Genomic DNA, 11,296 nt, shown 5'->3' with positions numbered 1-11,296 from the left:
GATACGCGCTTCGCGGAAACGTCCCCTCAATTACTCGACACACGCTTCGAAGCCTCGATACAGAATGTCACATCACTACCTGTTTCCCTCTTTTTGTTACAGGATTGTGCCATGCTGTTGCTGTCTTGTTTTATCTCGTGCTGTCTTGTTGTGGCCTGTTGTCATCTCGCAAACGTTTATGGACTGGCCTTGACTGACTCCTGGTTTTATGGTCTTTTACTCGGAATTGTTGTATAGATTTTAATCTTGCTTTTATAAAGAACTGTAACTTGGGGTGTATTTGTTTTTATCTTTTACTAATTTGTTTAATGTTTTATGCCTTGTTTTATTGCTTTAGTGGAGGTGCGGCCACTTGTTGAGGGGCTGGGCACGTGAGGTGGAATCCCCTCCATGAGCGTGTAAACACCGGGCATAGGTAGATTGCACCATTTAGGTTTCAGTGTGAGTGACAGTGAGGTTTGCAGTGGAGCTATACGGGTGAGTAATTTGTGGCACCCTTGGGCACTCCTCTCTGTAGGTTGCCTCCTCAAGTGGCCGGTCTGCACTATTTTGTTTAGTTTATAGAGTTATTTTACTAGGGTAGCACCTTGGCAGCGAGCCTTGTCGTTTTAATCATTGTTTGTTAATGAAGTGTTTTAATTAGCCGTCTTGCGGTCTCGGCCCAGCTTCCCTAAGGACTTCTCTGATTTTACAGTTCTATGCTTTTAGTAGTTTTTCTTAATAAATTGTGATTTGTAAAACTGATCTTCCTCACCTCTGCTGTTAATAAAGAGCCTGTGGGTCTTGGTACCTAGTGTAACATTTACATTGGCTAATCTTTCCTGGGGGTACCTCTTCCCCGCCAGGTGGCGTTGTCAACATCCCTTAGTCACCTTCCCTGGTTATCCCTCATTCGTGCCACCACATGTAGAAATCAGTCAATTTATCAAATGTGGTGCTGTACACACAAAGATCCTAATCTGCTTGTCAGTTAATTAAGTGTGTTTGATTAGCAGCACCTAGCTGCTACCTATCCTCTTAATTCCTTTTGTGTCAAGTAATATGTCATGTGCTGTTGTTCATCTCTGGTTGTATTTTAAGTCCTGATTATGACAGAGTAGTTTAAATATATCTTGATACACAAACCCTTAGAATTTAAGCTAGGTGCATTTTGTTCCACACGATTGAACTTACAATCATCTGGCGGCTGAGTTCAGGATTAGGCTACATAGCAGCTCTGAGCAGTGACCAAGTCTAAGCTAGCTGCAACTTTAAATCAATACTTTAGGCCATTTTAACAGTTACTCAGGTGTTTAAACCTGCACATTTCTCTCAGATCCAACACACTGACTAAAAAAAACTGACTGTTCTGTCCATCTAATAAATTCCAAAATGTAACCTGTTCTCTTTTTGAGTTTACGGTGGTTTTTTTTGTTTTTTTTCTTTTCTTTTCTTTTTTTTTTGTTGTTATTTTGGACTTGGCTCACCAGTGTATACCTAGAAGTGCTTAGTCAAGGCCACCACAGACAATTCTTAACTCTTTGAATCTGCACTTTCAAATGCATAATAATAATGATTCTGGAGTCGTTTCAATATCTATTCTTTACATTTGGTGGAAGACATCAGTTTCCTCAGGAATTTTGTGCTGAGCTATGCTTAATAGGAGTAAGACTGCTTCTTGTAGTGAACACAGCCATTGTATTAAAACAAACACAGTTCCCATATTCTCAAGACACCGGATTGACTGGCACAGAGAGGAGCTTGCAGTGCATACTGTGTGATGGATTGCACTCGTGCTCAGCGCTAAACTCCACAGATTTACAAAGACAACCCCTTTCTGGTCCCCCAAGCGCTATATCAGCCTTAACCCTTTGAAAAGGCGAAATACTGCAGCATCTGTATTCTCATCACAAGTGGTTCTTGTGAGCTGCAAGTTGGGGTTATTATATGCCAATCTGGGACATATGATGCTACACATATACACCAGAAAAGAAATCTACATTTAACCAACCATAACTTTAGAGTATAGAGACCTTAACTCTGATGCAATACAAATTAATTACTATCACTTAGTTATTCATATAATTTGCCTGTTTTCAAAAATCCTGATTATGATCAGAATTGATTTAGCTTAGACTCTGATCAATTCTTGCACTTCACTGTTGTGAAAGGATTGCTGAATGAAGATCATTCAATTACTGTTTCCCCATAGGTGTGTTACTACCAGTCAAGCATGTTAAATTCAGCTATTGGAAAACAATGAACTCACTGTTAACAACTTGAACACAAAGACTTGAAAAGAAATCCTCCCAGGACACCGCCGAGATTCACTGCAGTGAAAAGACATTTTCTTCTTCATTACATCGAGCTGCGGTAAAAGAACGAGTATCCACTTGTGTAATACAATGTGTATTTGTGCATGCTTTAGCACAAGTGTATATCTGTGCCCCACTGTGTGTTAAAATCTGATGTTTTCACGAGAGCAGAAATCATTACGGTATTAAGAGAGCCAATGAAAAACAATTAGCCCAACAATTCATTTGTGAGTCAATGAAAGGGTCATTATTGGCTTTAATTAGTTATGTGTTTTCCTTGATAGAAACCTGAAAAAGATTCAGTGACCTGGGGCTCACACTTTTGTAGGCTAAGGTAAGATAGGGAGCAAGAAATGCTGAAAACTGACACAAAAAAACAAAGGAACCAGGCAAGCAGAAAAAAAAAAGAGGGTAGTTTTAGCACAACCGGAGGACAAATGAAATCATTCAGGTAATTTATCTGAACAATGATGCTCTGTGTTAATTTGAACCCTGAAAACAATAGACTAATTGCTTCTATAAAGCCTGACTTGCATTTAAGGATATGTATGTATGGCTCAGACACAAGTCTGGTGGTAATGATTGTCCTTTACAGGATTAGGTTGGACCTGATTTAAAAAAAGGGTGGGGTCGTAGCCAATGTCGTAGTGCAACAAAGTGCGGTTGCTACTGTTGGCTGAAGACAGAGGAAGCAGAGAAGAGGAAAGCATGTTAGGTGGCAGCAGGAGGAAAGATGGGGGTGTTGAGGCAAAGGTGGGGGCTTTAAATTGTGTATAAGGAGAGAGCTGATAGAGAGAAGAAAGTTAGATGTACAGTGTGTGCAGGAGACCAGGTGAAAAGGAAGAGCAGAGTTAGATTTAAGCTCTTTAATCATGGTGTAGCTTGGAAGAGTAATGGAGTAAGGGTAATCTTGAAGAGGAAGAGTATGTGAATAGTGCTGTGGAGATGAAATAGAGTTTCAGACAGAAGCTGGAAATCAAAGGGGGGTTGTTGAATGTGATTTCAGTGTGCATGCCCCACAGGTTGGATGTCAGAGGAGAGAGAGGAATTCTGGAATAAGCGGGATGAAGTGGTAGACAGTGTCCCTAGGGGGGTGAGTGGTGATTGGAGAAGACTTCAATGGATATATAGATGAAAAGGGAGTTTTGAGTAGGTGTGGTGTTAGAGGGGGGGGGGGATGCAGAAGGTTAAACGGTGATGGATTTTCACCATTTTTACTTAAAAAGACGAGGTCGAGGCAAAGGAGTTGAGATAGGTTCTGGGTTCGAGGAAGAATTACCCGATGACTGGGACAGGACAGGTGTTTGATGAGAAAAGAGGACAAGGAGACTTGGTGATGGAGTGAGGAAGTACAGAAATGCATTCAACGGAAAGGGTTAGGAAAGAAAAATTTGGGATAGTCAGGGAGACCTCGGAAGGGAATTTGCTGGGAAATCAACTTGTGAGTGCTGTTGGTGCTGATGATCAATAAATATAAATAAATAAGTGCGTTTATTTAACAGTACCTGGTTGATACTTGAAGCATCTGCCAAATGACTTTAATCTAATGAATAAATGACACTGAAATTAAATTTAATTAACTGACCAATCAGTCATCTTTAAAGATGAATAGTAACAGAGTGTAGATTAAATGCAGGTAAATAAATGTCAATATTTTTCAATAGTTCAAGGGGAGAAAATATATATATATATATATATATATATATATATATATATATATATATATATTTAGTACATGACAAGCTTGTTCCTTGCCCCCCCCCCCTCTCCTGTCTCATTAACATTACTGCACATAAGCAGCAAATATAAACAATTTCATTACTCTGGCCTTAAAAGCGCAATTAAAACTGACATAACAGCAATTGCATAAGAGACCGGGGGCATTTAAAGGCAATAAAAACAACAATAGAAACAACTGTTGCATTAAAGAGATGATTGAAATGAAAAAAACGAGCAGCTGTAACAGGACAGTTCTGCTGCGTTCAGTGTATGAGTGGGTAGACTGTGCAATTCGTTTCTGACCACCTCAGGGTAAATGTTGTCTCTGAAGCACTTGATCTGGTTTCTGATGCTTTCAAGATGAAAGAGCTGAGAATAAACCGGGCTCGGGATGACTGAGTGCTCAGTGCTGCTCGGAGCGTTGCACAACAATCACAGCCGATAGCTTGTGGTGGACATTACTGATGGCTAAAACGCAGTAATGAGCACTCTGTCTTTGCTGAAAACGTCTTGTTGATAACGCATGAGGGTCATGTGTGGGGAGAATGCAAAAATTGTGAAACTCTAGGCTGTATACACATCCCTTTGCTGGCATTAATATTATTCCACACATCAGTATAAAGCCCAGAGTAAACTATCAGGTGAAAGAGGGCACACACAATAACTGTCAGAAGCCTTAAACTAAGCAACTACCATAATATTAATATGAAATAAACTAGTTTAACAACCAACAGGGCGATGCGACAGTTGCCCTGCCTGCATCTGTGCCTGAAACTGTGTGTAGTAAATGAGCTGTTTAGTTCGTGAGGTGACTGAAGCGGAGATTAGAATTGACTTTTTTAGTGCATTGGCAGTGTGTTTGGGATCATTGTAAAACAAATGTGTGGCGAGTTGGATGTTTTCAGCATGGTGGATCAAATATCATGGTACTTTTCTGTGTTCCATTAATTCTGACACGATTTTTTCCATCAAGTTTTTGGCTGAAATCAGCCCAAAACTGTAAAAAGGCTGTAGACACTCACTACTGTGACTCTCTCCTGATTTCCTCCATTGATAGTGATGAACGATTGAACCAAGAATTTCACAGTCATGGAGTCATCACTCCATGAGACCGTTGGTCGCTGATTTTCTGGACAGTTCTTATGTAATTTGGCATACTTCAGCGATACCTTGACAACCAACCTTCAGTTTAGATCATTTTTGATGAGGTTTCAGTGAACAGCAGATAGATCACCTAAAAGTCCACATGCATCTCCCAATTCCTGTGTCAGGTCTTTGCCGGAATTTTTACTTTTCCGAATTTCAGATGCTATAGAAATTTCTTCAGCCTTTCACTTCTTATTTTGTCCTCCACTTGTCCAGAATCCTCGATTTTTTTTTTTTTTTAAAGACACACTGCACTCCATGCTGAGACATGTAAAGTTTTGTTGAGCCCCTTTTCCATTAGTACCTACATGGATCGATTCAGCATGGTTTGCCACAGCTTTCAGGGTTTTCCATTAGGTCATAGTACCTGGTAGCAGGTACCTGGGGTTCCAAGTAATCTGAGCAGGCACTAAAATATGACATCGTCAGACTGCTTGCCACCGATCGGCTGGTCAGTAGTGTTACTCAATGAGTCATTAGAGCGTCTTGTTAACAATAATCAAAACCACAATTTTTAAACCCGGCAACAAGCAAAATGGCTACAAAAAACAACACCTTGTTCCCAGAGTCTGATGAAAAGACACAGACCGAGCAGCAGGTATATTCTTGCCTCGACGTCCACCTTTGTTGTAGCGTTCGTGTAGCATATTAACGTTACGTCGCGGGATGCTCAGAAGCATTGCAATGACAGCTAGCACATACATTTGGAGGTACTAAATTGTACCTTGCCGTTGCAAGTCGATACAAGTAGACCCTAATGGAAAAGGGGCTTTTGTAGCTCTTTGGAAATTAAATTGTTTATTCAAAATACTGTTTTATGCTTGTTAAACTGAGTTATCCTTGGTATTTTTCAAAGATTTAGCAAAAAAAAAAATGGGAATGAATGATATGTTTTTGCAAGTTATGTGCCCTTTTCATTCTTGAATGATCAATGGGCCTGTATTAATTGCCTCAACAACACTTGACTATTTTCAGTCAGTTCAAAGCTTAGCAGCCAACCAGGGGCGATTCTAGCCCATTTTTGGGGGTGCTTCAGCACCCCCAAAAATGCACCCCCATGATACTAACCGCGAGACACGTTACATACAGCTTTGTTTGACAGAAATGAAGGAGAAAAATGTTTTGTTGGTCAATCATTTTTGTCATGACATCACTTTGATTAGTTGAGTATCTGAGGCTGAGACCACAGGACTGTAAAACATGATTCAAGGGCTTCATTTCTGTACTGAACAGTCATTTAAGATTAGTTAGTAAATAATAATTAGTTAATGTTGTTCATGAGACTAAAGTCATCTCACTATGGTAATGTAAATATAATATGGCCAATATTATAGTATTGTCAGATTATTATAATATATATGTATATATATATATATATATATATATATATATAATCTATATCACTGACTTTCAGCTTGTTGTGTTTGTGGATATATGACGGACTTTAATTATCCATAAAATCATCAGATTCTCTGTAAGATTAAGGTCGACTATATGTATATTTAGAAGTAGAGGCTTTAAAACCAAGTTAATGCTGAAAGTACAAACATCACTAGTGTCACATAACTTTGCCGACATGTGGCCAACAGCAATGTTTTAATGTTCTTCATTATTAAACATTCGCACATGAATAAGTGACGTCATATTCAGTACTTACTTTTGACAGTTCACTTTTCGGCCGCTCCCTTCTGCCGTATTTTGCTGCAAAATTATCCACACCCACCGCTGCGCTATGAATTGTGGGATATATGGGACCACGAAGCGTGCACCGGACCACGCTTGATATTTGGGGAAATCGACGGCGCATTTGGAGTATGCATTTCAAGTACACTTCGAATTGGGACAGCCGTCGTCGCGTGGCGGTGACGTAACCGCACTTGAAATGCGTACTTCAAGCGTGCAGACCCTGAAATGGGACACAGCGCCTTACTCTGACTCTAGTGCCAGAGCACTAGTGCCAGAGTTGCTGCCAGAGCGATGGTGGCTGAGACAAAGCAGAGCGGAGGTGTAAGTGCCTGGCTTAAAACAGGACATGTTAGCTGCATTTAACCTTCAGTTACTCTTTATATAGTTAGGTAGGAGTCAGACCATGTTTATTTTTAGCTGAAAAACATTACACTCAAGTAACCTGCAGTGTTGAAAACGTGATTTGCGACAATGTTTGCTACCCTACAATCCGTCCTGCTCTGTAGTAAAATCAGCGAAATGTGACTGTCCTGTTGCTCCCATTGAAATTTATACAGCCTATTTAAAATCTAAAATTTAAAATTGTCCGTAGCCTGCTGTTGTTACCACTGTCCTGTTTGAAATGGAATGAGAGAATCTGGTTATTTTGTCATTTGTGCCGATATTAAACCCAGGAGCCACATTCAGGTAAAAGTGTAAGAACAAATGATCCGTCCACCAAGGATAATGTTGGATCAGTGTTTCAATATTTATATCTTTTATTAGATGTTCATGTGGTTTGGTTATTTGCCTTTTGGTTGAAAGTACACTGAGAGAGGACTTTTTTTTTTATTAGTGATCTTAATAATATTTTTTTTCATATTAATGTAATTTTTTCATCTAATTGAATACAATCTATTTGTGTATGATTATCAGTCCAAAGAGGGAGAGAGGAAAGAGGGGAACATGAGAAGAAAGTGCAAAGTCAGGAAGAACCAGGTAAGAAAACAGGCAAGGAACAGTGACAGGCAAAACAGAAACTGTTAAACAGCTTGAGAGAGTTGACCACCAAAAGTATTTGCCAACTTCAAGGTGAAGCGACAGAGGTTAAAATGAAAGGAATAAATCTGCAGAGCCATAGTATCTGCAGTAAAGATATTTTTCATACATTGTACCATAGGCAAAGTTGCCTCCATTTTTATAATTTTTTTTTTTTATCAATAATTTGAACATTTCAAGGACTCTATTTTTGGAGTCTATTTTCATATATCTGTATTGTATTATACATACACATTAAAAGTGAATCTCTGTCCAAAAAATGCACTCAGTTTACTTCTTATTTACTATGATCACCATTCATCATTTTCCCCCTTAAAGTTAAGGTTAGGATGTGTGTGTTTTTTTTGTTGTTGTTGTTGTTTTAATTCCAATCCATTCTTCTTTTGCAGCATTTAAATAACCTTGATCAGATTTGATGATTTTGTTACAGACTTTTAAAAAAAGTGTTTTGCTTTTCTTTCTCAAATGTGGGGATTAAGTTGTGTTAAAATGTACAAAACAATGATATCATGTTTTGTGACGAGGACCCAGACACAGGGAGACTTCATGAATTTAAGAATTTTATGATTTAATAAAGAAATTTGCAGACTTGCATAGAGATGGTAAAATTATGATGACTGATAACGGAGATGAAGACAACAGATGATGAGGCCAGGGAGGAACAGGGTTTTAAATGCACCAAGGAGACAGCCAGAGGGAACTCAGGACAACTGGAGACATTTAAGGATGCAGGGACTGACAGAGACAGGGAAGAAGTCTCATCGTGACAAGTAAAGTTTATCTTGCCTGGCTGAGCAGCTCTGGGTGCTCAGCACCCCCAAAGCTCTGATCCTAGAATCGCCCCTGCAGCCAACTATTTTAGAAAGAACTTATTATATTATGACTGTGAATGTGGCATTTTTCTGCATTTATGACTTCAAATTAAGCAGTGATAGCCATTTGCTGAAGCCAGTGGAGTATTTCAAATCCAAATAGAAGCTTTAATTCATTTCAACTTTGTTTTGCAGAAATTCACAGAGCCATCTCAAGGTGCTTTATGTTGCTAGGTTAAACCCTCCACTGTAACTGAGCGCTTGGATGGGTTTTTCTCTGTAAAACGTTTCTCTATACCAAACATTAAAGAGAAAAGTAGAAAGGAAGACCTCCATTTTAACAGGAGGAAACTGTTTGAGGTTAGAGGAGACCTAGAATCACCGACCAGGCTCCATTTTCTGTATAGGGAACAGACAAACAGGCTAATATCATTAAATATGATCACTCTTTCTATTTCTTCTTAGTACTCATGCTACATTTTTTACAGTATCAAGCAAGTGAAATTACGCTATGCTAGAGACTTAGTTTTTGTGTGAGCTAGAGGACATACCTTGGTTGCTCATAGTAGCACTGGAGACCTAGGAAACCCCTCTTTTCTGTTTAGCTGGAGAGTTTCTCACTATTCTTTTAGGCAAATACCTAAAAGTCTTTATTACCTAGTTGTAACAGGGTTAAAACAATTGTTAGCCAGTTTTAGAGATGTGGAATATGAAAAGTCTTTTGAAAAAGTGGGTTTATTCCATGTCTGAGAGCCTGACACATGTTGCTCAACACTAATACTTTGCATTAGCTGTACTTTACACAGGCAACACTATTGTGAACCAATCTGCTGCTGCCTGTCTAGTTTAATGTTGGTGTTGTGCTTGACTTCCTGGCTAACTCTATCTCTCTAACGTTTTCAAAGATGCCTGTTACCCACCAGTTGACCGCATAGCTGGACTGGCCGTTGGGCCGATGATGATTTTTCATTTTTATGTTTGTTTGTTTGTCTTTGTAACGGTATAAACAATGAAAGGTGGAGGATTAGCCAGTTGGTCATGATCAACTCTGGGCTGGACCAATTACAATACATTCGTATTGAGAGGAAAAGGAACGCGATTCGTCCCGGATTTCAGCTGGAATGGAAAAAGACACAAAGCTGGAGTTATTCTGTCTTTGGTGCACAGCTGCCTCTTCTTCTCTCATTCTCTCCCCTCCCTCCCTCTCATGTTGCTACTTCAATCATGAAACTGATCAATGATCAGCTGATCGTCTCTCTTGTTTGTTTATCGCTCAAACAAGGTGTTGTTAGAATTTATTTGTTTGCTGGAGCCACAGCTGTAAAAACTGCTGGTCATGATGACGGTTTGGATATGTGGTGAGAGGGAAACATGAAGGTGATACAAATCACACATATATACCAACAAGACAGTGTACATCACGGTCACAACAGCGTTTGTTTTAGTTCAAAGGCTTTATGGTTTTTCCTATAATACCTGGTGGTGCAGTTGGTGATTTTTTGTCAGTTCAGCCTTATATATTATGTTTAACCCGAGTGACCACCCGGTCAGCTGGTGGGTAACAGGCATCTCCGAAAACATTAGAGCACTTATGCAAATATGTGATGTCTCGATAAATCGAGAAGATATTTGAAGTTCAAACAGCACCATTCTCGCATGAAAATATCTTAAAAGTTTATTTTGTGACTCAGAAAGAATAATATTTCAAACTCCGCCACTCTGTTTTCCTCCGCCACTGCCTCATTTGAGTTTTGGACGAAATGGATTGTGGGATATTGCATTTCGTCATTCCGAGCTGATTGGAGACCAAAACGGCCAATCAGATTTTTTTTGCATCCAAGTCTGTGATTAGCTGGTTTTGTGGCACAAATATAACAGTGTACAGAAAGAGTTGAGCGCGCACGGGCAGAAATGTTGAGAGTGCGAGCAACACATTGCGAGCAAGCGCAAATGCAAAAACTGAGCGACAGGGGCTGCTATTGTGTGTGTGTGTGGATAATAGCAAACACTGAAATACATTTTTTGCACGCAGCAATAAGTTTTGTTCACTCAAATTAGCTTTTCTTCGCTCACACATCGCTGTGTGTGTGTGTGTGTGCGTGTGTGCATGTCTGTGTGCGTGTGTGTGTGTGTGTGTGAGCATGCCTCCATGTGTGGTTGCAAACATTTTCAGAATTGTTAGGGCACGCTGTGTGTGCAGATAGCAGCCAACGCTTGATAAGCACCCAAAGTGAAGGAGAGCACCGCAGAGCAATTATTCTGAATGACTCAGAGGAGAGACAGAGAGTGGCAGCATGAAGAGAGGAGAAACAGAGGGGGGTAGGATCAATGAAAAAGGGGATAACAAAGGGGAACGGGGTGGGAGGGGAGAGGAATCAAGGTGAAACAGGAGGGAAATGAGCAAAGGAGCAGGAGAGGAAAGATAGAAAATGTAGTGGAAAGCAGAAGGGACAAGTTCAAATGGAATCAGTGGCAGAGGACAGAAAAAAGGTTTGGATGGAGGAGGATGAGGAGAAGGGAATACAACAGATAGAAACCATGTCTGACAAAGAGAAGGGAGATTAGTATGCCTGTCAGCTGAAATGATGAACTCCTGCTCTT

Source organism: Neolamprologus multifasciatus, chromosome 3 (assembly GCF_963576455.1).
Source record: "Neolamprologus multifasciatus chromosome 3, fNeoMul1.2, whole genome shotgun sequence".
Classification (NCBI taxonomy): domain Eukaryota; kingdom Metazoa; phylum Chordata; class Actinopteri; order Cichliformes; family Cichlidae; genus Neolamprologus; species Neolamprologus multifasciatus.
The sequence above is the reverse complement of the archived record's forward strand: the minus strand, read 5'-3'. Positions refer to the sequence as shown.